Source organism: Pleurodeles waltl, unplaced genomic scaffold, assembly GCF_031143425.1.
Source record: "Pleurodeles waltl isolate 20211129_DDA unplaced genomic scaffold, aPleWal1.hap1.20221129 scaffold_320, whole genome shotgun sequence".
Taxonomy (NCBI): Eukaryota; Metazoa; Chordata; class Amphibia; order Caudata; family Salamandridae; genus Pleurodeles; species Pleurodeles waltl.
Window position 1 is genome coordinate 93,236 of NW_027150026.1, and position 23,481 is coordinate 116,716.

Genomic DNA, 23,481 nt, shown 5'->3' on the forward strand with positions numbered 1-23,481 from the left:
GCAGCCTCTATGCAAAGCAGTCAGTAAAACAGAATATGAAGCAAAGACCATTAAAGCCACAGAAGAAAGATATGAACCCAGGCCAAATGCATCCTGCTCCCCCTCCCTCACCTGTCAGGCACTAGTCTGCAGAGAAACTGAACACGCCCACTCTCCTCCAAGGAGAATTCAGCTCAGGAAACGCCTAGCCACAGGCCCTAGATTGGACGAGGCACTTCTTTTCATACCTGTAAAGACCAACCCGTCTCTCTGTGGAGTCCATTCATGGCCTCCAAGACAGAAGTTTTGCCATGGTGCCTATCGTGGCTGCCATCTCCCTGACGTTAAAGCTACCACCTCTTCCGGCCTGATTTTTTTCCCCCGTCTCAAAACATGAACATACAAGGAGTGCTAATTTCACATGCATGCCTGCTTTTAGCTTGAGACGCTTTAGAAAGTCTTCTGTGGAATAGGAATGATGTATAGGAGAGCAGGGAAAATGGTCCAGTGAACGGAAAGAAAAAAGACTACGGATGGAGGTAAAGTGCCCTGTTGAGATTCACTTGTGTGGGTAGTTGTGGCCGAGTGGTTAAGGCGATGGACTAGAAATCCATTGGGGTATCCCCGCGCAGGTTCGAATCCTGCCAACTACGCTGTCCCTTTTGTGAACAGTATTTTCCCATAATTCTTTGAAATACCTTCTGGCATAAATGCGGGCTCCAAAAGCAGGACTAATAGGGTCAGCGGCCTGGGAGGGCTCAAACTTTTGCCATTGTGGCCTTCCTCTCTAGAAAAGGACTGCTTCTGTCCAGAGGCTAGACCGCCAGCAGAAATAGAAACGAGCTACGTTGAAAATGGACCATAGCTTTAAGCAAGTAGTCGTGGCCGAGTGGTTAAGGCGATGGACTTGAAATCCATTGGGGTCTCCCCGCGTAGGTTCAAATCCTGCCGACTACGTGCTACTTCACCTTTGGTGATATTTTATACTTCATATTAAATGGCATCTGCACAAGCAGGCCGAATATAGCTATCACTCTCAATAGAGCTAAGGAAGGCGAAACACTGGGCAGGGAATGGGATCAAAAGAGTGGCCGGAGAAGGCATGAGACTACCTGTCTGGCACTCCTGCCACTTGTGCACCCCAGCTGTCGAGAAGACACATGTCGAGTAATAGCCAAGGAGATTGGGAAAGAACTTCAGTTATCATCTCGCCAGTAAGTTCCATCTGAGGTATCAGATGCATGAAGGAAGTAGCCTTATTGGGGCGTCTGACAGTGTCATTATTTTCCTAAAGTGTCATAACTGCATTCTTTTACAACCTCCTTTTTGCTTTTCTCTGGCCAGGAACATGAACTTTATAATAGTGCCTTTGAGTCACGTCAGTATGCAGGTATGGACCGAGTGTATTTTTTGCAGTAGAACGGATAGGCAAAGATGGGAAGGCAGTGGAGCAGAGTGAACTGAGGGAAAGAAAAAGACTGCTGTGAGAGTGAGAACCTCAGCTTAAGTGGCAGCCACCCCTCGTGAGTAGTCGTGGCCGAGTGGTTAAGGCGATGGACTTGAAATCCATTGGGGTGTCCCCGCGCAGGTTCAAATCCTGCCGACTACGTCGGTGCTCTTTCACAATGATGTGTTAGGTTTTTCCTTGGATGCCTCCTTTCCCAGGAATAAGCATGTATTATTCAACAACGTTGAGAGCACAGGTAAAACAAAGACAAGAATGTGAAACAATGCACTGTGCAATGCCAGCATGAAAACTCTCAAGGAGTACGCAGCCCAGGCCTACAGCTTCTCAGACACTGTGTCTGTCTATTTTGGGGAGCTGCAGAGAAGCCTTGCCTGTGCTTTTCGAGCCTGCTGTCTGGGGTGAGTGCCTGGATAAATTGTTTTTGGGAAGGACAAGGCATCTAGCTCCTCTACAGGGGTCAATTTAGGAGGTTGGTGGGAAGCACAGGAAGGGGCAGGAAGGAAGCTCTCTGCTGTTGCTTCTCGGCCTAGGCAGAGCTGCAGGTGTGGTTAAAAAGGATTGGCGTTTGGCCAGGTCCCAGACCACAGTGCAACCTAGGGCAACAAGAGAGGTGAGGCTACTGAGGCCCTTACCCTGAGCCTTCTGACCCCACCGCCCCTTTGGCCCCGATCGGCCACGATCGGCCAAAACCTCTCAATAAGGGCTAAAGGTGATTATTATATATGCCTGAGTAACTTAGGGTCCCTCGCATAAATGGACTCCTGCTGAAGGAGCTCGCCTTTGCTTTGGGACTGGCCCAACACGGCCTTGCTCTCCTCAACAAACCTGCCACCAGCCAGGAGGCTGAATGGCTTGCAGAAGGACACTCCCAGGTATGCCCAAGCACTTCATTTGCATAGAGACTACCCTCTCTTGGGCCCGCCTCCACTCACCTATTAAGTAATGTGGCTAGAATATCAAGACAGAAAGAGGAGCAGGGCCTGACAGCCTTTCAAAGGCTCAACTGAGGTGCTGGGCTGACGGCTGGGATCACCAAAGCCTGGGATGACTCCAATATGGAAGCAGAAGCCTTAGGGCAAACAAAGGTCAGCAGTTGATGTGCTGTAAAGAAGAAGGGCTGCAGAGGGCCTCAGCAAAGCCTTCGGAATACTTGTGGATTGGCAGGAGTGCCTATATTTGTTTTTTGAGAAGCACCTTGCCAGTGCAAAGGATTGCTGAGGAAGAGGAAGGAGCAGAGCGGAATGACTGGAGCCAGTGAGGTTGCCTGTGAAGACATGAAGGGCTATGTTGAAAGGGGCACCGCTTGCAGAGCCAAGTAGTCGTTACCAAGTGGTTAAGGCGATGGACTAGATATCATTTGGCGTCTCCACGAGTATGTTCAAATCCTGCCGACTACGTCAGATGACATTTTTGGGATTCCTCTTCAGGGCCTCCTGCGTGGGAGAACAAGGGAGCAGCCTCTATGCAAAGCAGTCAGTAAAACAGAATATGAAGCAAAGACCATTAAAGCCACAGAAGAAAGATATGAACCCAGGCCAAATGCATCCTGCTCCCCCTCCCTCACCTGTCAGGCACTAGTCTGCAGAGAAACTGAACACGCCCACTCTCCTCCAAGGAGAATTCAGCTCAGGAAACGCCTAGCCACAGGCCCTAGATTGGACGAGGCACTTCTTTTCATACCTGTAAAGACCAACCCGTCTCTCTGTGGAGTCCATTCATGGCCTCCAAGACAGAAGTTTTGCCATGGTGCCTATCGTGGCTGCCATCTCCCTGACGTTAAAACTACCACCTCTTCCGGCCTGATTTTTTTCCCCCGTCTCAAAACATGAACATACAAGGAGTGCTAATTTCACATGCATGCCTGCTTTTAGCTTGAGACGCTTTAGAAAGTCTTCAGTGGAATAGGAATGATGTATAGGAGAGCAGGGAAAATGGTCCAGTGAACGGAAAGAAAAAAGACTACGGATGGAGGTAAAGTGCCCTGTTGAGCTTCACTTGTGTGGGTAGTTGTGGCCGAGTGGTTAAGGCGATGGACTAGAAATCCATTGGGGTATCCCCGCGCAGGTTCGAATCCTGCCAACTACGCTGTCCCTTTTGTGAACAGTATTTTCCCATAATTCTTTGAAATACCTTCTGGCATAAATGCGGGCTCCAAAAGCAGGACTAATAGGGTCAGCGGCCTGGGAGGGCTCAAACTTTTGCCATTGTGGCCTTCCTCTCTAGAAAAGGACTGCTTCTGTCCAGAGGCTAGACCGCCAGCAGAAATAGAAACGAGCTACGTTGAAAATGGGCCATAGCTTTAACCAAGTAGTCGTGGCCGAGTGGTTAAGGCGATGGACTTGAAATCCATTGGGGTCTCCCCGCGTAGGTTCAAATCCTGCCGACTACGTGCTACTTCACCTTTGGTGATATTTTATACTTCATATTAAATGGCATCTGCACAAGCAGGCCGAATATAGCTATCACTCTCAATAGAGCTAAGGAAGGCGAAACACTGGGCAGGGAATGGGATCAAAAGAGTGGCCGGAGAAGGCATGAGACTACCTGTCTGGCACTCCTGCCACTTGTGCACCCCAGCTGTCGAGAAGACACATGTCGAGTAATAGCCAAGGAGATTGGGAAAGAACTTCAGTTATCATCTCGCCAGTAAGTTCCATCTGAGGTATCAGATGCATGAAGGAAGTAGCCTTATTGGGGCGTCTGACAGTGTCATTATTTTCCTAAAGTGTCATAACTGCATTCTTTTACAACCTCCTTTTTGCTTTTCTCTGGCCAGGAACATGAACTTTATAATAGTGCCTTTGAGTCACGTCAGTATGCAGGTATGGACCGAGTGTATTTTTTGCAGTAGAACGGATAGGCAAAGATGGGAAGGCAGTGGAGCAGAGTGAACTGAGGGAAAGAAAAAGACTGCTGTGAGAGTGAGAACCTCAGCTTAAGTGGCAGCCACCCCTCGTGAGTAGTCGTGGCCGAGTGGTTAAGGCGATGGACTCGAAATCCATTGGGGTGTCCCCGCGCAGGTTCAAATCCTGCCGACTACGTCGGTGCTCTTTCACAATGATGTGTTAGGTTTTTCCTTGGATGCCTCCTTTCCCAGGAATAAGCATGTATTATTCAACAACGTTGAGAGCACAGGTAAAACAAAGACAAGAATGTGAAACAATGCACTGTGCAATGCCAGCATGAAAACTCTCAAGGAGTACGCTGCCCAGGCCTACAGCTTCTCAGACACTGTGTCTGTCTATTTTGGGGAGCTGCAGAGAAGCCTTGCCTGTGCTTTTCGAGCCTGCTGTCTGGGGTGAGTGCCTGGATAAATTGTTGTTGGGAAGGACAAGGCAGCTAGCTCCTCTACAGGGGTCAATTTAGGAGGTTGGTGGGAAGCACAGGAAGGGGCAGGAAGGAAGCTCTCTGCTGTTGCTTCTCGGCCTAGGCAGAGCTGCAGGTGTGGTTAAAAAGGATTGGCGTTTGGCCAGGTCCCAGACCACAGTGCAACCTAGGGCAACAAGAGAGGTGAGGCTACTGAGGCCCTTACCCTGAGCCTTCTGACCCCACCGCCCCTTTGGCCCCGATCGGCCACGATCGGCCAAAACCTCTCTATAAGGGCTAAAGGTGATTATTATATATGCCTGAGTAACTTAGGGTCCCTCGCATAAATGGACTCCTGCTGAAGGAGCTCGCCTTTGCTTTGGGACTGGCCCAACACGGCCTTGCTCTCCTCAACAAACCTGCCACCAGCCAGGAGGCTGAATGGCTTGCAGAAGGACACTCCCAGGTATGCCCAAGCACTTCATTTGCATAGAGACTACCCTCTCTTGGGCCCGCCTCCACTCACCTATTAAGTAATGTGGCTAGAATATCAAGACAGAAAGAGGAGCAGGGCCTGACAGCCTTTCAAAGGCTCAACTGAGGTGCTGGGCTGACGGCTGGGATCACCAAAGCCTGGGATGACTCCAATATGGAAGCAGAAGCCTTAGGGCAAACAAAGGTCAGCAGTTGATGTGCTGTAAAGAAGAAGGGCTGCAGAGGGCCTCAGCAAAGCCTTCGGAATACTTGTGGATTGGCAGGAGTGCCTATATTTGTTTTTTGAGAAGCACCTTGCCAGTGCAAAGGATTGCTGAGGAAGAGGAAGGAGCAGAGCGGAATGACTGGAGCCAGTGAGGTTGCCTGTGAAGACATGAAGGGCTATGTTGAAAGGGGCACCGCTTGCAGAGCCAAGTAGTCGTTACCAAGTGGTTAAGGCGATGGACTAGATATCATTTGGCGTCTCCACGAGTATGTTCAAATCCTGCCGACTACGTCAGATGACATTTTTGGGATTCCTCTTCAGGGCCTCCTGCGTGGGAGAACAAGGGAGCAGCCTCTATGCAAAGCAGTCAGTAAAACAGAATATGAAGCAAAGACCATTAAAGCCACAGAAGAAAGATATGAACCCAGGCCAAATGCATCCTGCTCCCCCTCCCTCACCTGTCAGGCACTAGTCTGCAGAGAAACTGAACACGCCCACTCTCCTCCAAGGAGAATTCAGCTCAGGAAACGCCTAGCCACAGGCCCTAGATTGGACGAGGCACTTCTTTTCATACCTGTAAAGACCAACCCGTCTCTCTGTGGAGTCCATTCATGGCCTCCAAGACAGAAGTTTTGCCATGGTGCCTATCGTGGCTGCCATCTCCCTGACGTTAAAGCTACCACCTCTTCCGGCCTGATTTTTTTCCCCCGTCTCAAAACATGAACATACAAGGAGTGCTAATTTCACATGCATGCCTGCTTTTAGCTTGAGACGCTTTAGAAAGTCTTCTGTGGAATAGGAATGATGTATAGGAGAGCAGGGAAAATGGTCCAGTGAACGGAAAAAAAAAGACTACGGATGGAGGTAAAGTGCCCTGTTGAGATTCACTTGTGTGGGTAGTTGTGGCCGAGTGGTTAAGGCGATGGACTAGAAATCCATTGGGGTATCCCCGCGCAGGTTCGAATCCTGCCAACTACGCTGTCCCTTTTGTGAACAGTATTTTCCCATAATTCTTTGAAATACCTTCTGGCATAAATGCGGGCTCCAAAAGCAGGACTAATAGGGTCAGCGGCCTGGGAGGGCTCAAACTTTTGCCATTGTGGCCTTCCTCTCTAGAAAAGGACTGCTTCTGTCCAGAGGCTAGACCGCCAGCAGAAATAGAAACGAGCTACGTTGAAAATGGACCATAGCTTTAAGCAAGTAGTCGTGGCCGAGTGGTTAAGGCGATGGACTTGAAATCCATTGGGGTCTCCCCGCGTAGGTTCAAATCCTGCCGACTACGTGCTACTTCACCTTTGGTGATATTTTATACTTCATATTAAATGGCATCTGCACAAGCAGGCCGAATATAGCTATCACTCTCAATAGAGCTAAGGAAGGCGAAACACTGGGCAGGGAATGGGATCAAAAGAGTGGCCGGAGAAGGCATGAGACTACCTGTCTGGCACTCCTGCCACTTGTGCACCCCAGCTGTCGAGAAGACACATGTCGAGTAATAGCCAAGGAGATTGGGAAAGAACTTCAGTTATCATCTCGCCAGTAAGTTCCATCTGAGGTATCAGATGCATGAAGGAAGTAGCCTTATTGGGGCGTCTGACAGTGTCATTATTTTCCTAAAGTGTCATAACTGCATTCTTTTACAACCTCCTTTTTGCTTTTCTCTGGCCAGGAACATGAACTTTATAATAGTGCCTTTGAGTCACGTCAGTATGCAGGTATGGACCGAGTGTATTTTTTGCAGAAGAACGGATAGGCAAAGATGGGAAGGCAGTGGAGCAGAGTGAACTGAGGGAAAGAAAAAGACTGCTGTGAGAGTGAGAACCTCAGCTTAAGTGGCAGCCACCCCTCGTGAGTAGTCGTGGCCGAGTGGTTAAGGCGATGGACTCGAAATCCATTGGGGTGTCCCCGCGCAGGTTCAAATCCTGCCGACTACGTCGGTGCTCTTTCACAATGATGTGTTAGGTTTTTCCTTGGATGCCTCCTTTCCCAGGAATAAGCATGTATTATTCAACAACGTTGAGAGCACAGGTAAAACAAAGACAAGAATGTGAAACAATGCACTGTGCAATGCCAGCATGAAAACTCTCAAGGAGTACGCTGCCCAGGCCTACAGCTTCTCAGACACTGTATCTGTCTATTTTGGGGAGCTGCAGAGAAGCCTTGCCTGTGCTTTTCGAGCCTGCTGTCTGGGGTGAGTGCCTGGATAAATTGTTGTTGGGAAGGACAAGGCAGCTAGCTCCTCTACAGGGGTCAATTTAGGAGGTTGGTGGGAAGCACAGGAAGGGGCAGGAAGGAAGCTCTCTGCTGTTGCTTCTCGGCCTAGGCAGAGCTGCAGGTGTGGTTAAAAAGGATTGGCGTTTGGCCAGGTCCCAGACCACAGTGCAACCTAGGGCAACAAGAGAGGTGAGGCTACTGAGGCCCTTACCCTGAGCCTTCTGACCCCACCGCCCCTTTGGCCCCGATCGGCCACGATCGGCCAAAACCTCTCTATAAGGGCTAAAGGTGATTATTATATATGCCTGAGTAACTTAGGGTCCCTCGCATAAATGGACTCCTGCTGAAGGAGCTCGCCTTTGCTTTGGGACTGGCCCAACACGGCCTTGCTCTCCTCAACAAACCTGCCACCAGCCAGGAGGCTGAATGGCTTGCAGAAGGACACTCCCAGGTATGCCCAAGCACTTCATTTGCATAGAGACTACCCTCTCTTGGGCCCGCCTCCACTCACCTATTAAGTAATGTGGCTAGAATATCAAGACAGAAAGAGGAGCAGGGCCTGACAGCCTTTCAAAGGCTCAACTGAGGTGCTGGGCTGACGGCTGGGATCACCAAAGCCTGGGATGACTCCAATATGGAAGCAGAAGCCTTAGGGCAAACAAAGGTCAGCAGTTGATGTGCTGTAAAGAAGAAGGGCTGCAGAGGGCCTCAGCAAAGCCTTCGGAATACTTGTGGATTGGCAGGAGTGCCTATATTTGTTTTTTGAGAAGCACCTTGCCAGTGCAAAGGATTGCTGAGGAAGAGGAAGGAGCAGAGCGGAATGACTGGAGCCAGTGAGGTTGCCTGTGAAGACATGAAGGGCTATGTTGAAAGGGGCACCGCTTGCAGAGCCAAGTAGTCGTTACCAAGTGGTTAAGGCGATGGACTAGATATCATTTGGCGTCTCCACGAGTATGTTCAAATCCTGCCGACTACGTCAGATGACATTTTTGGGATTCCTCTTCAGGGCCTCCTGCGTGGGAGAACAAGGGAGCAGCCTCTATGCAAAGCAGTCAGTAAAACAGAATATGAAGCAAAGACCATTAAAGCCACAGAAGAAAGATATGAACCCAGGCCAAATGCATCCTGCTCCCCCTCCCTCACCTGTCAGGCACTAGTCTGCAGAGAAACTGAACACGCCCACTCTCCTCCAAGGAGAATTCAGCTCAGGAAACGCCTAGCCACAGGCCCTAGATTGGACGAGGCACTTCTTTTCATACCTGTAAAGACCAACCCGTCTCTCTGTGGAGTCCATTCATGGCCTCCAAGACAGAAGTTTTGCCATGGTGCCTATCGTGGCTGCCATCTCCCTGACGTTAAAGCTACCACCTCTTCCGGCCTGATTTTTTTCCCCCGTCTCAAAACATGAACATACAAGGAGTGCTAATTTCACATGCATGCCTGCTTTTAGCTTGAGACGCTTTAGAAAGTCTTCTGTGGAATAGGAATGATGTATAGGAGAGCAGGGAAAATGGTCCAGTGAACGGAAAAAAAAAGACTACGGATGGAGGTAAAGTGCCCTGTTGAGATTCACTTGTGTGGGTAGTTGTGGCCGAGTGGTTAAGGCGATGGACTAGAAATCCATTGGGGTATCCCCGCGCAGGTTCGAATCCTGCCAACTACGCTGTCCCTTTTGTGAACAGTATTTTCCCATAATTCTTTGAAATACCTTCTGGCATAAATGCGGGCTCCAAAAGCAGGACTAATAGGGTCAGCGGCCTGGGAGGGCTCAAACTTTTGCCATTGTGGCCTTCCTCTCTAGAAAAGGACTGCTTCTGTCCAGAGGCTAGACCGCCAGCAGAAATAGAAACGAGCTACGTTGAAAATGGACCATAGCTTTAAGCAAGTAGTCGTGGCCGAGTGGTTAAGGCGATGGACTTGAAATCCATTGGGGTCTCCCCGCGTAGGTTCAAATCCTGCCGACTACGTGCTACTTCACCTTTGGTGATATTTTATACTTCATATTAAATGGCATCTGCACAAGCAGGCCGAATATAGCTATCACTCTCAATAGAGCTAAGGAAGGCGAAACACTGGGCAGGGAATGGGATCAAAAGAGTGGCCGGAGAAGGCATGAGACTACCTGTCTGGCACTCCTGCCACTTGTGCACCCCAGCTGTCGAGAAGACACATGTCGAGTAATAGCCAAGGAGATTGGGAAAGAACTTCAGTTATCATCTCGCCAGTAAGTTCCATCTGAGGTATCAGATGCATGAAGGAAGTAGCCTTATTGGGGCGTCTGACAGTGTCATTATTTTCCTAAAGTGTCATAACTGCATTCTTTTACAACCTCCTTTTTGCTTTTCTCTGGCCAGGAACATGAACTTTATAATAGTGCCTTTGAGTCACGTCAGTATGCAGGTATGGACCGAGTGTATTTTTTGCAGTAGAACGGATAGGCAAAGATGGGAAGGCAGTGGAGCAGAGTGAACTGAGGGAAAGAAAAAGACTGCTGTGAGAGTGAGAACCTCAGCTTAAGTGGCAGCCACCCCTCGTGAGTAGTCGTGGCCGAGTGGTTAAGGCGATGGACTCGAAATCCATTGGGGTGTCCCCGCGCAGGTTCAAATCCTGCCGACTACGTCGGTGCTCTTTCACAATGATGTGTTAGGTTTTTCCTTGGATGCCTCCTTTCCCAGGAATAAGCATGTATTATTCAACAACGTTGAGAGCACAGGTAAAACAAAGACAAGAATGTGAAACAATGCACTGTGCAATGCCAGCATGAAAACTCTCAAGGAGTACGCTGCCCAGGCCTACAGCTTCTCAGACACTGTATCTGTCTATTTTGGGGAGCTGCAGAGAAGCCTTGCCTGTGCTTTTCGAGCCTGCTGTCTGGGGTGAGTGCCTGGATAAATTGTTGTTGGGAAGGACAAGGCAGCTAGCTCCTCTACAGGGGTCAATTTAGGAGGTTGGTGGGAAGCACAGGAAGGGGCAGGAAGGAAGCTCTCTGCTGTTGCTTCTCGGCCTAGGCAGAGCTGCAGGTGTGGTTAAAAAGGATTGGCGTTTGGCCAGGTCCCAGACCACAGTGCAACCTAGGGCAACAAGAGAGGTGAGGCTACTGAGGCCCTTACCCTGAGCCTTCTGACCCCACCGCCCCTTTGGCCCCGATCGGCCACGATCGGCCAAAACCTCTCTATAAGGGCTAAAGGTGATTATTATATATGCCTGAGTAACTTAGGGTCCCTCGCATAAATGGACTCCTGCTGAAGGAGCTCGCCTTTGCTTTGGGACTGGCCCAACACGGCCTTGCTCTCCTCAACAAACCTGCCACCAGCCAGGAGGCTGAATGGCTTGCAGAAGGACACTCCCAGGTATGCCCAAGCACTTCATTTGCATAGAGACTACCCTCTCTTGGGCCCGCCTCCACTCACCTATTAAGTAATGTGGCTAGAATATCAAGACAGAAAGAGGAGCAGGGCCTGACAGCCTTTCAAAGGCTCAACTGAGGTGCTGGGCTGACGGCTGGGATCACCAAAGCCTGGGATGACTCCAATATGGAAGCAGAAGCCTTAGGGCAAACAAAGGTCAGCAGTTGATGTGCTGTAAAGAAGAAGGGCTGCAGAGGGCCTCAGCAAAGCCTTCGGAATACTTGTGGATTGGCAGGAGTGCCTATATTTGTTTTTTGAGAAGCACCTTGCCAGTGCAAAGGATTGCTGAGGAAGAGGAAGGAGCAGAGCGGAATGACTGGAGCCAGTGAGGTTGCCTGTGAAGACATGAAGGGCTATGTTGAAAGGGGCACCGCTTGCAGAGCCAAGTAGTCGTTACCAAGTGGTTAAGGCGATGGACTAGATATCATTTGGCGTCTCCACGAGTATGTTCAAATCCTGCCGACTACGTCAGATGACATTTTTGGGATTCCTCTTCAGGGCCTCCTGCGTGGGAGAACAAGGGAGCAGCCTCTATGCAAAGCAGTCAGTAAAACAGAATATGAAGCAAAGACCATTAAAGCCACAGAAGAAAGATATGAACCCAGGCCAAATGCATCCTGCTCCCCCTCCCTCACCTGTCAGGCACTAGTCTGCAGAGAAACTGAACACGCCCACTCTCCTCCAAGGAGAATTCAGCTCAGGAAACGCCTAGCCACAGGCCCTAGATTGGACGAGGCACTTCTTTTCATACCTGTAAAGACCAACCCGTCTCTCTGTGGAGTCCATTCATGGCCTCCAAGACAGAAGTTTTGCCATGGTGCCTATCGTGGCTGCCATCTCCCTGACGTTAAAGCTACCACCTCTTCCGGCCTGATTTTTTTCCCCCGTCTCAAAACATGAACATACAAGGAGTGCTAATTTCACATGCATGCCTGCTTTTAGCTTGAGACGCTTTAGAAAGTCTTCTGTGGAATAGGAATGATGTATAGGAGAGCAGGGAAAATGGTCCAGTGAACGGAAAGAAAAAAGACTACGGATGGAGGTAAAGTGCCCTGTTGAGATTCACTTGTGTGGGTAGTTGTGGCCGAGTGGTTAAGGCGATGGACTAGAAATCCATTGGGGTATCCCCGCGCAGGTTCGAATCCTGCCAACTACGCTGTCCCTTTTGTGAACAGTATTTTCCCATAATTCTTTGAAATACCTTCTGGCATAAATGCGGGCTCCAAAAGCAGGACTAATAGGGTCAGCGGCCTGGGAGGGCTCAAACTTTTGCCATTGTGGCCTTCCTCTCTAGAAAAGGACTGCTTCTGTCCAGAGGCTAGACCGCCAGCAGAAATAGAAACGAGCTACGTTGAAAATGGACCATAGCTTTAAGCAAGTAGTCGTGGCCGAGTGGTTAAGGCGATGGACTTGAAATCCATTGGGGTCTCCCCGCGTAGGTTCAAATCCTGCCGACTACGTGCTACTTCACCTTTGGTGATATTTTATACTTCATATTAAATGGCATCTGCACAAGCAGGCCGAATATAGCTATCACTCTCAATAGAGCTAAGGAAGGCGAAACACTGGGCAGGGAATGGGATCAAAAGAGTGGCCGGAGAAGGCATGAGACTACCTGTCTGGCACTCCTGCCACTTGTGCACCCCAGCTGTCGAGAAGACACATGTCGAGTAATAGCCAAGGAGATTGGGAAAGAACTTCAGTTATCATCTCGCCAGTAAGTTCCATCTGAGGTATCAGATGCATGAAGGAAGTAGCCTTATTGGGGCGTCTGACAGTGTCATTATTTTCCTAAAGTGTCATAACTGCATTCTTTTACAACCTCCTTTTTGCTTTTCTCTGGCCAGGAACATGAACTTTATAATAGTGCCTTTGAGTCACGTCAGTATGCAGGTATGGACCGAGTGTATTTTTTGCAGTAGAACGGATAGGCAAAGATGGGAAGGCAGTGGAGCAGAGTGAACTGAGGGAAAGAAAAAGACTGCTGTGAGAGTGAGAACCTCAGCTTAAGTGGCAGCCACCCTTCGTGAGTAGTCGTGGCCGAGTGGTTAAGGCGATGGACTCAAAATCCATTGGGGTGTCCCCGCGCAGGTTCAAATCCTGCCGACTACGTCGGTGCTCTTTCACAATGATGTGTTAGGTTTTTCCTTGGATGCCTCCTTTCCCAGGAATAAGCATGTATTATTCAACAACGTTGAGAGCACAGGTAAAACAAAGACAAGAATGTGAAACAATGCACTGTGCAATGCCAGCATGAAAACTCTCAAGGAGTACGCTGCCCAGGCCTACAGCTTCTCAGACACTGTATCTGTCTATTTTGGGGAGCTGCAGAGAAGCCTTGCCTGTGCTTTTCGAGCCTGCTGTCTGGGGTGAGTGCCTGGATAAATTGTTGTTGGGAAGGACAAGGCAGCTAGCTCCTCTACAGGGGTCAATTTAGGAGGTTGGTGGGAAGCACAGGAAGGGGCAGGAAGGAAGCTCTCTGCTGTTGCTTCTCGGCCTAGGCAGAGCTGCAGGTGTGGTTAAAAAGGATTGGCGTTTGGCCAGGTCCCAGACCACAGTGCAACCTAGGGCAACAAGAGAGGTGAGGCTACTGAGGCCCTTACCCTGAGCCTTCTGACCCCACCGCCCCTTTGGCCCCGATCGGCCAAAACCTCTCTATAAGGGCTAAAGGTGATTATTATATATGCCTGAGTAACTTAGGGTCCCTCGCATAAATGGACTCCTGCTGAAGGAGCTCGCCTTTGCTTTGGGACTGGCCCAACACGGCCTTGCTCTCCTCAACAAACCTGCCACCAGCCAGGAGGCTGAATGGCTTGCAGAAGGACACTCCCAGGTATGCCCAAGCACTTCATTTGCATAGAGACTACCCTCTCTTGGGCCCGCCTCCACTCACCTATTAAGTAATGTGGCTAGAATATCAAGACAGAAAGAGGAGCAGGGCCTGACAGCCTTTCAAAGGCTCAACTGAGGTGCTGGGCTGACGGCTGGGATCACCAAAGCCTGGGATGACTCCAATATGGAAGCAGAAGCCTTAGGGCAAACAAAGGTCAGCAGTTGATGTGCTGTAAAGAAGAAGGGCTGCAGAGGGCCTCAGCAAAGCCTTCGGAATACTTGTGGATTGGCAGGAGTGCCTATATTTGTTTTTTGAGAAGCACCTTGCCAGTGCAAAGGATTGCTGAGGAAGAGGAAGGAGCAGAGCGGAATGACTGGAGCCAGTGAGGTTGCCTGTGAAGACATGAAGGGCTATGTTGAAAGGGGCACCGCTTGCAGAGCCAAGTAGTCGTTACCAAGTGGTTAAGGCGATGGACTAGATATCATTTGGCGTCTCCACGAGTATGTTCAAATCCTGCCGACTACGTCAGATGACATTTTTGGGATTCCTCTTCAGGGCCTCCTGCGTGGGAGAACAAGGGAGCAGCCTCTATGCAAAGCAGTCAGTAAAACAGAATATGAAGCAAAGACCATTAAAGCCACAGAAGAAAGATATGAACCCAGGCCAAATGCATCCTGCTCCCCCTCCCTCACCTGTCAGGCACTAGTCTGCAGAGAAACTGAACACGCCCACTCTCCTCCAAGGAGAATTCAGCTCAGGAAACGCCTAGCCACAGGCCCTAGATTGGACGAGGCACTTCTTTTCATACCTGTAAAGACCAACCCGTCTCTCTGTGGAGTCCATTCATGGCCTCCAAGACAGAAGTTTTGCCATGGTGCCTATCGTGGCTGCCATCTCCCTGACGTTAAAGCTACCACCTCTTCCGGCCTGATTTTTTTCCCCCGTCTCAAAACATGAACATACAAGGAGTGCTAATTTCACATGCATGCCTGCTTTTAGCTTGAGACGCTTTAGAAAGTCTTCTGTGGAATAGGAATGATGTATAGGAGAGCAGGGAAAATGGTCCAGTGAACGGAAAGAAAAAAGACTACGGATGGAGGTAAAGTGCCCTGTTGAGATTCACTTGTGTGGGTAGTTGTGGCCGAGTGGTTAAGGCGATGGACTAGAAATCCATTGGGGTATCCCCGCGCAGGTTCGAATCCTGCCAACTACGCTGTCCCTTTGTGAACAGTATTTTCCCATAATTCTTTGAAATACCTACTGGCATAAATGCGGGCTCCAAAAGCAGGACTAATAGGGTCAGCGGCCTGGGAGGGCTCAAACTTTTGCCATTGAGGCCTTCCTCTCTAGAAAAGGACTGCTTCTGTCCAGAGGCTAGACCGCCAGCAGAAATAGAAACGAGCTACGTTGAAAATGGACCATAGCTTTAAGCAAGTAGTCGTGGCCGAGTGGTTAAGGCGATGGACTTGAAATCCATTGGGGTCTCCCCGCGTAGGTTCAAATCCTGCCGACTACGTGCTACTTCACCTTTGGTGATATTTTATACTTCATATTAAATGGCATCTGCACAAGCAGGCCGAATATAGCTATCACTCTCAATAGAGCTAAGGAAGGCGAAACACTGGGCAGGGAATGGGATCAAAAGAGTGGCCGGAGAAGGCATGAGACTACCTGTCTGGCACTCCTGCCACTTGTGCACCCCAGCTGTCGAGAAGACACATGTCGAGTAATAGCCAAGGAGATTGGGAAAGAACTTCAGTTATCATCTCGCCAGTAAGTTCCATCTGAGGTATCAGATGCATGAAGGAAGTAGCCTTATTGGGGCGTCTGACAGTGTCATTATTTTCCTAAAGTGTCATAACTGCATTCTTTTACAACCTCCTTTTTGCTTTTCTCTGGCCAGGAACATGAACTTTATAATAGTGCCTTTGAGTCACGTCAGTATGCAGGTATGGACCGAGTGTATTTTTTGCAGTAGAACGGATAGGCAAAGATGGGAAGGCAGTGGAGCAGAGTGAACTGAGGGAAAGAAAAAGACTGCTGTGAGAGTGAGAACCTCAGCTTAAGTGGCAGCCACCCCTCGTGAGTAGTCGTGGCCGAGTGGTTAAGGCGATGGACTCGAAATCCATTGGGGTGTCCCCGCGCAGGTTCAAATCCTGCCGACTACGTCGGTGCTCTTTCACAATGATGTGTTAGGTTTTTCCTTGGATGCCTCCTTTCCCAGGAATAAGCATGTATTATTCAACAACGTTGAGAGCACAGGTAAAACAAAGACAAGAATGTGAAACAATGCACTGTGCAATGCCAGCATGAAAACTCTCAAGGAGTACGCTGCCCAGGCCTACAGCTTCTCAGACACTGTATCTGTCTATTTTGGGGAGCTGCAGAGAAGCCTTGCCTGTGCTTTTCGAGCCTGCTGTCTGGGGTGAGTGCCTGGATAAATTGTTGTTGGGAAGGACAAGGCAGCTAGCTCCTCTACAGGGGTCAATTTAGGAGGTTGGTGGGAAGCACAGGAAGGGGCAGGAAGGAAGCTCTCTGCTGTTGCTTCTCGGCCTAGGCAGAGCTGCAGGTGTGGTTAAAAAGGATTGGCGTTTGGCCAGGTCCCAGACCACAGTGCAACCTAGGGCAACAAGAGAGGTGAGGCTACTGAGGCCCTTACCCTGAGCCTTCTGACCCCACCGCCCCTTTGGCCCCGATCGGCCAAAACCTCTCTATAAGGGCTAAAGGTGATTATTATATATGCCTGAGTAACTTAGGGTCCCTCGCATAAATGGACTCCTGCTGAAGGAGCTCGCCTTTGCTTTGGGACTGGCCCAACACGGCCTTGCTCTCCTCAACAAACCTGCCACCAGCCAGGAGGCTGAATGGCTTGCAGAAGGACACTCCCAGGTATGCCCAAGCACTTCATTTGCATAGAGACTACCCTCTCTTGGGCCCGCCTCCACTCACCTATTAAGTAATGTGGCTAGAATATCAAGACAGAAAGAGGAGCAGGGCCTGACAGCCTTTCAAAGGCTCAACTGAGGTGCTGGGCTGACGGCTGGGATCACCAAAGCCTGGGATGACTCCAATATGGAAGCAGAAGCCTTAGGGCAAACAAAGGTCAGCAGTTGATGTGCTGTAAAGAAGAAGGGCTGCAGAGGGCCTCAGCAAAGCCTTCGGAATACTTGTGGATTGGCAGGAGTGCCTATATTTGTTTTTTGAGAAGCACCTTGCCAGTGCAAAGGATTGCTGAGGAAGAGGAAGGAGCAGAGCGGAATGACTGGAGCCAGTGAGGTTGCCTGTGAAGACATGAAGGGCTATGTTGAAAGGGGCACCGCTTGCAGAGCCAAGTAGTCGTTACCAAGTGGTTAAGGCGATGGACTAGATATCATTTGGCGTCTCCACGAGTATGTTCAAATCCTGCCGACTACGTCAGATGACATTTTTGGGATTCCTCTTCAGGGCCTCCTGCGTGGGAGAACAAGGGAGCAGCCTCTATGCAAAGCAGTCAGTAAAACAGAATATGAAGCAAAGACCATTAAAGCCACAGAAGAAAGATATGAACCCAGGCCAAATGCATCCTGCTCCCCCTCCCTCACCTGTCAGGCACTAGTCTGCAGAGAAACTGAACACGCCCACTCTCCTCCAAGGAGAATTCAGCTCAGGAAACGCCTAGCCACAGGCCCTAGATTGGACGAGGCACTTCTTTTCATACCTGTAAAGACCAACCCGTCTCTCTGTGGAGTCCATTCATGGCCTCCAAGACAGAAGTTTTGCCATGGTGCCTATCGTGGCTGCCATCTCCCTGACGTTAAAGCTACCACCTCTTCCGGCCTGATTTTTTTCCCCCGTCTCAAAACATGAACATACAAGGAGTGCTAATTTCACATGCATGCCTGCTTTTAGCTTGAGACGCTTTAGAAAGTCTTCTGTGGAATAGGAATGATGTATAGGAGAGCAGGGAAAATGGTCCAGTGAACGGAAAGAAAAAAGACTACGGATGGAGGTAAAGTGCCCTGTTGAGATTCACTTGTGTGGGTAGTTGTGGCCGAGTGGTTAAGGCGATGGACTAGAAATCCATTGGGGTATCCCCGCGCAGGTTCGAATCCTGCCAACTACGCTGTCCCTTTTGTGAACAGTATTTTCCCATAATTCTTTGAAATACCTTCTGGCATAAATGCGGGCTCCAAAAGCAGGACTAATAGGGTCAGCGGCCTGGGAGGGCTCAAACTTTTGCCATTGTGGCCTTCCTCTCTAGAAAAGGACTGCTTCTGTCCAGAGGCTAGACCGCCAGCAGAAATAGAAACGAGCTACGTTGAAAATGGACCATAGCTTTAAGCAAGTAGTCGTGGCCGAGTGGTTAAGGCGATGGACTTGAAATCCATTGGGGTCTCCCCGCGTAGGTTCAAATCCTGCCGACTACGTGCTACTTCACCTTTGGTGATATTTTATACTTCATATTAAATGGCATCTGCACAAGCAGGCCGAATATAGCTATCACTCTCAATAGAGCTAAGGAAGGCGAAACACTGGGCAGGGAATGGGATCAAAAGAGTGGCCGGAGAAGGCATGAGACTACCTGTCTGGCACTCCTGCCACTTGTGCACCCCAGCTGTCGAGAAGACACATGTCGAGTAATAGCCAAGGAGATTGGGAAAGAACTTCAGTTATCATCTCGCCAGTAAGTTCCATCTGAGGTATCAGATGCATGAAGGAAGTAGCCTTATTGGGGCGTCTGACAGTGTCATTATTTTCCTAAAGTGTCATAACTGCATTCTTTTACAACCTCCTTTTTGCTTTTCTCTGGCCAGGAACATGAACTTTATAATAGTGCCTTTGAGTCACGTCAGTATGCAGGTATGGACCGAGTGTATTTTTTGCAGTAGAACGGATAGGCAAAGATGGGAAGGCAGTGGAGCAGAGTGAACTGAGGGAAAGAAAAAGACTGCTGTGAGAGTGAGAACCTCAGCTTAAGTGGCAGCCACCCCTCGTGAGTAGTCGTGGCCGAGTGGTTAAGGCGATGGACTTGAAATCCATTGGGGTGTCCCCGCGCAGGTTCAAATCCTGCCGACTACGTCGGTGCTCTTTCACAATGATGTGTTAGGTTTTTCCTTGGATGCCTCCTTTCCCAGGAATAAGCATGTATTATTCAACAACGTTGAGAGCACAGGTAAAACAAAGACAAGAATGTGAAACAATGCACTGTGCAATGCCAGCATGAAAACTCTCAAGGAGTACGCTGCCCAGGCCTACAGCTTCTCAGACACTGTGTCTGTCTATTTTGGGGAGCTGCAGAGAAGCCTTGCCTGTGCTTTTCGAGCCTGCTGTCTGGGGTGAGTGCCTGGATAAATTGTTTTTGGGAAGGACAAGGCATCTAGCTCCTCTACAGGGGTCAATTTAGGAGGTTGGTGGGAAGCACAGGAAGGGGCAGGAAGGAAGCTCTCTGCTGTTGCTTCTCGGCCTAGGCAGAGCTGCAGGTGTGGTTAAAAAGGATTGGCGTTTGGCCAGGTCCCAGACCACAGTGCAACCTAGGGCAACAAGAGAGGTGAGGCTACTGAGGCCCTTACCCTGAGCCTTCTGACCCCACCGCCCCTTTGGCCCCGATCGGCCACGATCGGCCAAAACCTCTCTATAAGGGCTAAAGGTGATTATTATATATGCCTGAGTAACTTAGGGTCCCTCGCATAAATGGACTCCTGCTGAAGGAGCTCGCCTTTGCTTTGGGACTGGCCCAACACGGCCTTGCTCTCCTCAACAAACCTGCCACCAGCCAGGAGGCTGAATGGCTTGCAGAAGGACACTCCCAGGTATGCCCAAGCACTTCATTTGCATAGAGACTACCCTCTCTTGGGCCCGCCTCCACTCACCTATTAAGTAATGTGGCTAGAATATCAAGACAGAAAGAGGAGCAGGGCCTGACAGCCTTTCAAAGGCTCAACTGAGGTGCTGGGCTGACGGCTGGGATCACCAAAGCCTGGGATGACTCCAATATGGAAGCAGAAGCCTTAGGGCAAACAAAGGTCAGCAGTTGATGTGCTGTAAAGAAGAAGGGCTGCAGAGGGCCTCAGCAAAGCCTTCGGAATACTTGTGGATTGGCAGGAGTGCCTATATTTGTTTTTTGAGAAGCACCTTGCCAGTGCAAAGGATTGCTGAGGAAGAGGAAGGAGCAGAGCGGAATGACTGGAGCCAGTGAGGTTGCCTGTGAAGACATGAAGGGCTATGTTGAAAGGGGCACCGCTTGCAGAGCCAAGTAGTCGTTACCAAGTGGTTAAGGCGATGGACTAGATATCATTTGGCGTCTCCACGAGTATGTTCAAATCCTGCCGACTACGTCAGATGACATTTTTGGGATTCCTCTTCAGGGCCTCCTGCGTGGGAGAACAAGGGAGCAGCCTCTATGCAAAGCAGTCAGTAAAACAGAATATGAAGCAAAGACCATTAAAGCCACAGAAGAAAGATATGAACCCAGGCCAAATGCATCCTGCTCCCCCTCCCTCACCTGTCAGGCACTAGTCTGCAGAGAAACTGAACACGCCCACTCTCCTCCAAGGAGAATTCAGCTCAGGAAACGCCTAGCCACAGGCCCTAGATTGGACGAGGCACTTCTTTTCATACCTGTAAAGACCAACCCGTCTCTCTGTGGAGTCCATTCATGGCCTCCAAGACAGAAGTTTTGCCATGGTGCCTATCGTGGCTGCCATCTCCCTGACGTTAAAGCTACCACCTCTTCCGGCCTGATTTTTTTCCCCCGTCTCAAAACATGAACATACAAGGAGTGCTAATTTCACATGCATGCCTGCTTTTAGCTTGAGACGCTTTAGAAAGTCTTCTGTGGAATAGGAATGATGTATAGGAGAGCAGGGAAAATGGTCCAGTGAACGGAAAGAAAAAAGACTACGGATGGAGGTAAAGTGCCCTGTTGAGATTCACTTGTGTGGGTAGTTGTGGCCGAGTGGTTAACGCGATGGACTAGAAATCCATTGGGGTATCCCCGCGCAGGTTCGAATCCTGCCAACTACGCTGTCCCTTTTGTGAACAGTATTTTCCCATAATTCTTTGAAATACCTTCTGGCATAAATGCGGGCTCCAAAAGCAGGACTAATAGGGTCAGCGGCCTGGGAGGGCTCAAACTTTTGCCATTGTGGCCTTCCTCTCTAGAAAAGGACTGCTTCTGTCCAGAGGCTAGACCGCCAGCAGAAATAGAAACGAGCTACGTTGAAAATGGACCCTAGCTTTAAGCAAGTAGTCGTGGCCGAGTGGTTAAGGCGATGGACTTGAAATCCATTGGGGTCTCCCCGCGTAGGTTCAAATCCTGCCGACTACGTGCTACTTCACCTTTGGTGATATTTTATACTTCATATTAAATGGCATCTGCACAAGCAGGCCGAATATAGCTATCACTCTCAATAGAGCTAAGGAAGGCGAAACACTGGGCAGGGAATGGGATCAAAAGAGTGGCCGGAGAAGGCATGAGACTACCTGTCTGGCACTCCTGCCACTTGTGCACCCCAGCTGTCGAGAAGACACATGTCGAGTAATAGCCAAGGAGATTGGGAAAGAACTTCAGTTATCATCTCGCCAGTAAGTTCCATCTGAGGTATCAGATGCATGAAGGAAGTAGCCTTATTGGGGCGTCTGACAGTGTCATTATTTTCCTAAAGTGTCATAACTGCATTCTTTTACAACCTCCTTTTTGCTTTTCTCTGGCCAGGAACATGAACTTTATAATAGTGCCTTTGAGTCACGTCAGTATGCAGGTATGGACCGAGTGTATTTTTTGCAGTAGAACGGATAGGCAAAGATGGGAAGGCAGTGGAGCAGAGTGAACTGAGGGAAAGAAAAAGACTGCTGTGAGAGTGAGAACCTCAGCTTAAGTGGCAGCCACCCCTCGTGAGTAGTCGTGGCCGAGTGGTTAAGGCGATGGACTTGAAATCCATTGGGGTGTCCCCGCGCAGGTTCAAATCCTGCCGACTACGTCGGTGCTCTTTCACAATGATGTGTTAGGTTTTTCCTTGGATGCCTCCTTTCCCAGGAATAAGCATGTATTATTCAACAACGTTGAGAGCACAGGTAAAACAAAGACAAGAATGTGAAACAATGCACTGTGCAATGCCAGCATGAAAACTCTCAAGGAGTACGCTGCCCAGGCCTACAGCTTCTCAGACACTGTGTCTGTCTATTTTGGGGAGCTGCAGAGAAGCCTTGCCTGTGCTTTTCGAGCCTGCTGTCTGGGGTGAGTGCCTGGATAAATTGTTTTTGGGAAGGACAAGGCATCTAGCTCCTCTACAGGGGTCAATTTAGGAGGTTGGTGGGAAGCACAGGAAGGGGCAGGAAGGAAGCTCTCTGCTGTTGCTTCTCGGCCTAGGCAGAGCTGCAGGTGTGGTTAAAAAGGATTGGCGTTTGGCCAGGTCCCAGACCACAGTGCAACCTAGGGCAACAAGAGAGGTGAGGCTACTGAGGCCCTTACCCTGAGCCTTCTGACCCCACCGCCCCTTTGGCCCCGATCGGCCACGATCGGCCAAAACCTCTCTATAAGGGCTAAAGGTGATTATTATATATGCCTGAGTAACTTAGGGTCCCTCGCATAAATGGACTCCTGCTGAAGGAGCTCGCCTTTGCTTTGGGACTGGCCCAACACGGCCTTGCTCTCCTCAACAAACCTGCCACCAGCCAGGAGGCTGAATGGCTTGCAGAAGGACACTCCCAGGTATGCCCAAGCACTTCATTTGCATAGAGACTACCCTCTCTTGGGCCCGCCTCCACTCACCTATTAAGTAATGTGGCTAGAATATCAAGACAGAAAGAGGAGCAGGGCCTGACAGCCTTTCAAAGGCTCAACTGAGGTGCTGGGCTGACGGCTGGGATCACCAAAGCCTGGGATGACTCCAATATGGAAGCAGAAGCCTTAGGGCAAACAAAGGTCAGCAGTTGATGTGCTGTAAAGAAGAAGGGCTGCAGAGGGCCTCAGCAAAGCCTTCGGAATACTTGTGGATTGGCAGGAGTGCCTATATTTGTTTTTTGAGAAGCACCTTGCCAGTGCAAAGGATTGCTGAGGAAGAGGAAGGAGCAGAGCGGAATGACTGGAGCCAGTGAGGTTGCCTGTGAAGACATGAAGGGCTATGTTGAAAGGGGCACCGCTTGCAGAGCCAAGTAGTCGTTACCAAGTGGTTAAGGCGATGGACTAGATATCATTTGGCGTCTCCACGAGTATGTTCAAATCCTGCCGACTACGTCAGATGACATTTTTGGGATTCCTCTTCAGGGCCTCCTGCGTGGGAGAACAAGGGAGCAGCCTCTATGCAAAGCAGTCAGTAAAACAGAATATGAAGCAAAGACCATTAAAGCCACAGAAGAAAGATATGAACCCAGGCCAAATGCATCCTGCTCCCCCTCCCTCACCTGTCAGGCACTAGTCTGCAGAGAAACTGAACACGCCCACTCTCCTCCAAGGAGAATTCAGCTCAGGAAACGCCTAGCCACAGGCCCTAGATTGGACGAGGCACTTCTTTTCATACCTGTAAAGACCAACCCGTCTCTCTGTGGAGTCCATTCATGGCCTCCAAGACAGAAGTTTTGCCATGGTGCCTATCGT

At 49.8% G+C, this 23,481-nt stretch overlaps 24 non-coding genes across 24 annotated transcripts; all 24 read left to right on the forward strand.

Moving 5' to 3' along the window:
- Nucleotides 1-550: 550 nt before the first annotated feature.
- Nucleotides 551-632, forward strand: TRNAS-AGA (transfer RNA serine (anticodon AGA)). The gene has a single exon. It is a non-coding gene; the product is annotated as a tRNA-Ser (tRNA).
- A 222-nt stretch (nt 633-854) lies between these two features.
- Nucleotides 855-936, forward strand: TRNAS-UGA (transfer RNA serine (anticodon UGA)). The gene has a single exon. It is a non-coding gene; the product is annotated as a tRNA-Ser (tRNA).
- Nucleotides 937-1,506: 570 nt separating this feature from the next.
- On the forward strand, nt 1,507-1,588 carry TRNAS-UGA (transfer RNA serine (anticodon UGA)). Its single transcript has one exon. It is a non-coding gene; the product is annotated as a tRNA-Ser (tRNA).
- A 1,862-nt stretch (nt 1,589-3,450) lies between these two features.
- TRNAS-AGA (transfer RNA serine (anticodon AGA)) lies at nt 3,451-3,532 on the forward strand. The gene has a single exon. It is a non-coding gene; the product is annotated as a tRNA-Ser (tRNA).
- A 222-nt stretch (nt 3,533-3,754) lies between these two features.
- TRNAS-UGA (transfer RNA serine (anticodon UGA)) lies at nt 3,755-3,836 on the forward strand. The gene has a single exon. It is a non-coding gene; the product is annotated as a tRNA-Ser (tRNA).
- A 570-nt stretch (nt 3,837-4,406) lies between these two features.
- On the forward strand, nt 4,407-4,488 carry TRNAS-CGA (transfer RNA serine (anticodon CGA)). Its single transcript has one exon. It is a non-coding gene; the product is annotated as a tRNA-Ser (tRNA).
- Nucleotides 4,489-6,349: 1,861 nt separating this feature from the next.
- On the forward strand, nt 6,350-6,431 carry TRNAS-AGA (transfer RNA serine (anticodon AGA)). Its single transcript has one exon. It is a non-coding gene; the product is annotated as a tRNA-Ser (tRNA).
- Nucleotides 6,432-6,653: 222 nt separating this feature from the next.
- TRNAS-UGA (transfer RNA serine (anticodon UGA)) lies at nt 6,654-6,735 on the forward strand. Its single transcript has one exon. It is a non-coding gene; the product is annotated as a tRNA-Ser (tRNA).
- Nucleotides 6,736-7,305: 570 nt separating this feature from the next.
- On the forward strand, nt 7,306-7,387 carry TRNAS-CGA (transfer RNA serine (anticodon CGA)). Its single transcript has one exon. It is a non-coding gene; the product is annotated as a tRNA-Ser (tRNA).
- A 1,861-nt stretch (nt 7,388-9,248) lies between these two features.
- TRNAS-AGA (transfer RNA serine (anticodon AGA)) lies at nt 9,249-9,330 on the forward strand. The gene has a single exon. It is a non-coding gene; the product is annotated as a tRNA-Ser (tRNA).
- Nucleotides 9,331-9,552: 222 nt separating this feature from the next.
- Nucleotides 9,553-9,634, forward strand: TRNAS-UGA (transfer RNA serine (anticodon UGA)). The gene has a single exon. It is a non-coding gene; the product is annotated as a tRNA-Ser (tRNA).
- A 570-nt stretch (nt 9,635-10,204) lies between these two features.
- On the forward strand, nt 10,205-10,286 carry TRNAS-CGA (transfer RNA serine (anticodon CGA)). The gene has a single exon. It is a non-coding gene; the product is annotated as a tRNA-Ser (tRNA).
- Nucleotides 10,287-12,148: 1,862 nt separating this feature from the next.
- On the forward strand, nt 12,149-12,230 carry TRNAS-AGA (transfer RNA serine (anticodon AGA)). Its single transcript has one exon. It is a non-coding gene; the product is annotated as a tRNA-Ser (tRNA).
- A 222-nt stretch (nt 12,231-12,452) lies between these two features.
- On the forward strand, nt 12,453-12,534 carry TRNAS-UGA (transfer RNA serine (anticodon UGA)). The gene has a single exon. It is a non-coding gene; the product is annotated as a tRNA-Ser (tRNA).
- A 570-nt stretch (nt 12,535-13,104) lies between these two features.
- On the forward strand, nt 13,105-13,186 carry TRNAL-CAA (transfer RNA leucine (anticodon CAA)). Its single transcript has one exon. It is a non-coding gene; the product is annotated as a tRNA-Leu (tRNA).
- A 1,852-nt stretch (nt 13,187-15,038) lies between these two features.
- TRNAS-AGA (transfer RNA serine (anticodon AGA)) lies at nt 15,039-15,120 on the forward strand. Its single transcript has one exon. It is a non-coding gene; the product is annotated as a tRNA-Ser (tRNA).
- Nucleotides 15,121-15,341: 221 nt separating this feature from the next.
- Nucleotides 15,342-15,423, forward strand: TRNAS-UGA (transfer RNA serine (anticodon UGA)). The gene has a single exon. It is a non-coding gene; the product is annotated as a tRNA-Ser (tRNA).
- A 570-nt stretch (nt 15,424-15,993) lies between these two features.
- Nucleotides 15,994-16,075, forward strand: TRNAS-CGA (transfer RNA serine (anticodon CGA)). The gene has a single exon. It is a non-coding gene; the product is annotated as a tRNA-Ser (tRNA).
- A 1,852-nt stretch (nt 16,076-17,927) lies between these two features.
- TRNAS-AGA (transfer RNA serine (anticodon AGA)) lies at nt 17,928-18,009 on the forward strand. The gene has a single exon. It is a non-coding gene; the product is annotated as a tRNA-Ser (tRNA).
- Nucleotides 18,010-18,231: 222 nt separating this feature from the next.
- Nucleotides 18,232-18,313, forward strand: TRNAS-UGA (transfer RNA serine (anticodon UGA)). Its single transcript has one exon. It is a non-coding gene; the product is annotated as a tRNA-Ser (tRNA).
- A 570-nt stretch (nt 18,314-18,883) lies between these two features.
- TRNAS-UGA (transfer RNA serine (anticodon UGA)) lies at nt 18,884-18,965 on the forward strand. Its single transcript has one exon. It is a non-coding gene; the product is annotated as a tRNA-Ser (tRNA).
- A 1,862-nt stretch (nt 18,966-20,827) lies between these two features.
- Nucleotides 20,828-20,909, forward strand: TRNAS-AGA (transfer RNA serine (anticodon AGA)). Its single transcript has one exon. It is a non-coding gene; the product is annotated as a tRNA-Ser (tRNA).
- Nucleotides 20,910-21,131: 222 nt separating this feature from the next.
- TRNAS-UGA (transfer RNA serine (anticodon UGA)) lies at nt 21,132-21,213 on the forward strand. Its single transcript has one exon. It is a non-coding gene; the product is annotated as a tRNA-Ser (tRNA).
- Nucleotides 21,214-21,783: 570 nt separating this feature from the next.
- TRNAS-UGA (transfer RNA serine (anticodon UGA)) lies at nt 21,784-21,865 on the forward strand. The gene has a single exon. It is a non-coding gene; the product is annotated as a tRNA-Ser (tRNA).
- The last annotated feature ends 1,616 nt before the right edge of the window (nt 21,866-23,481 follow it).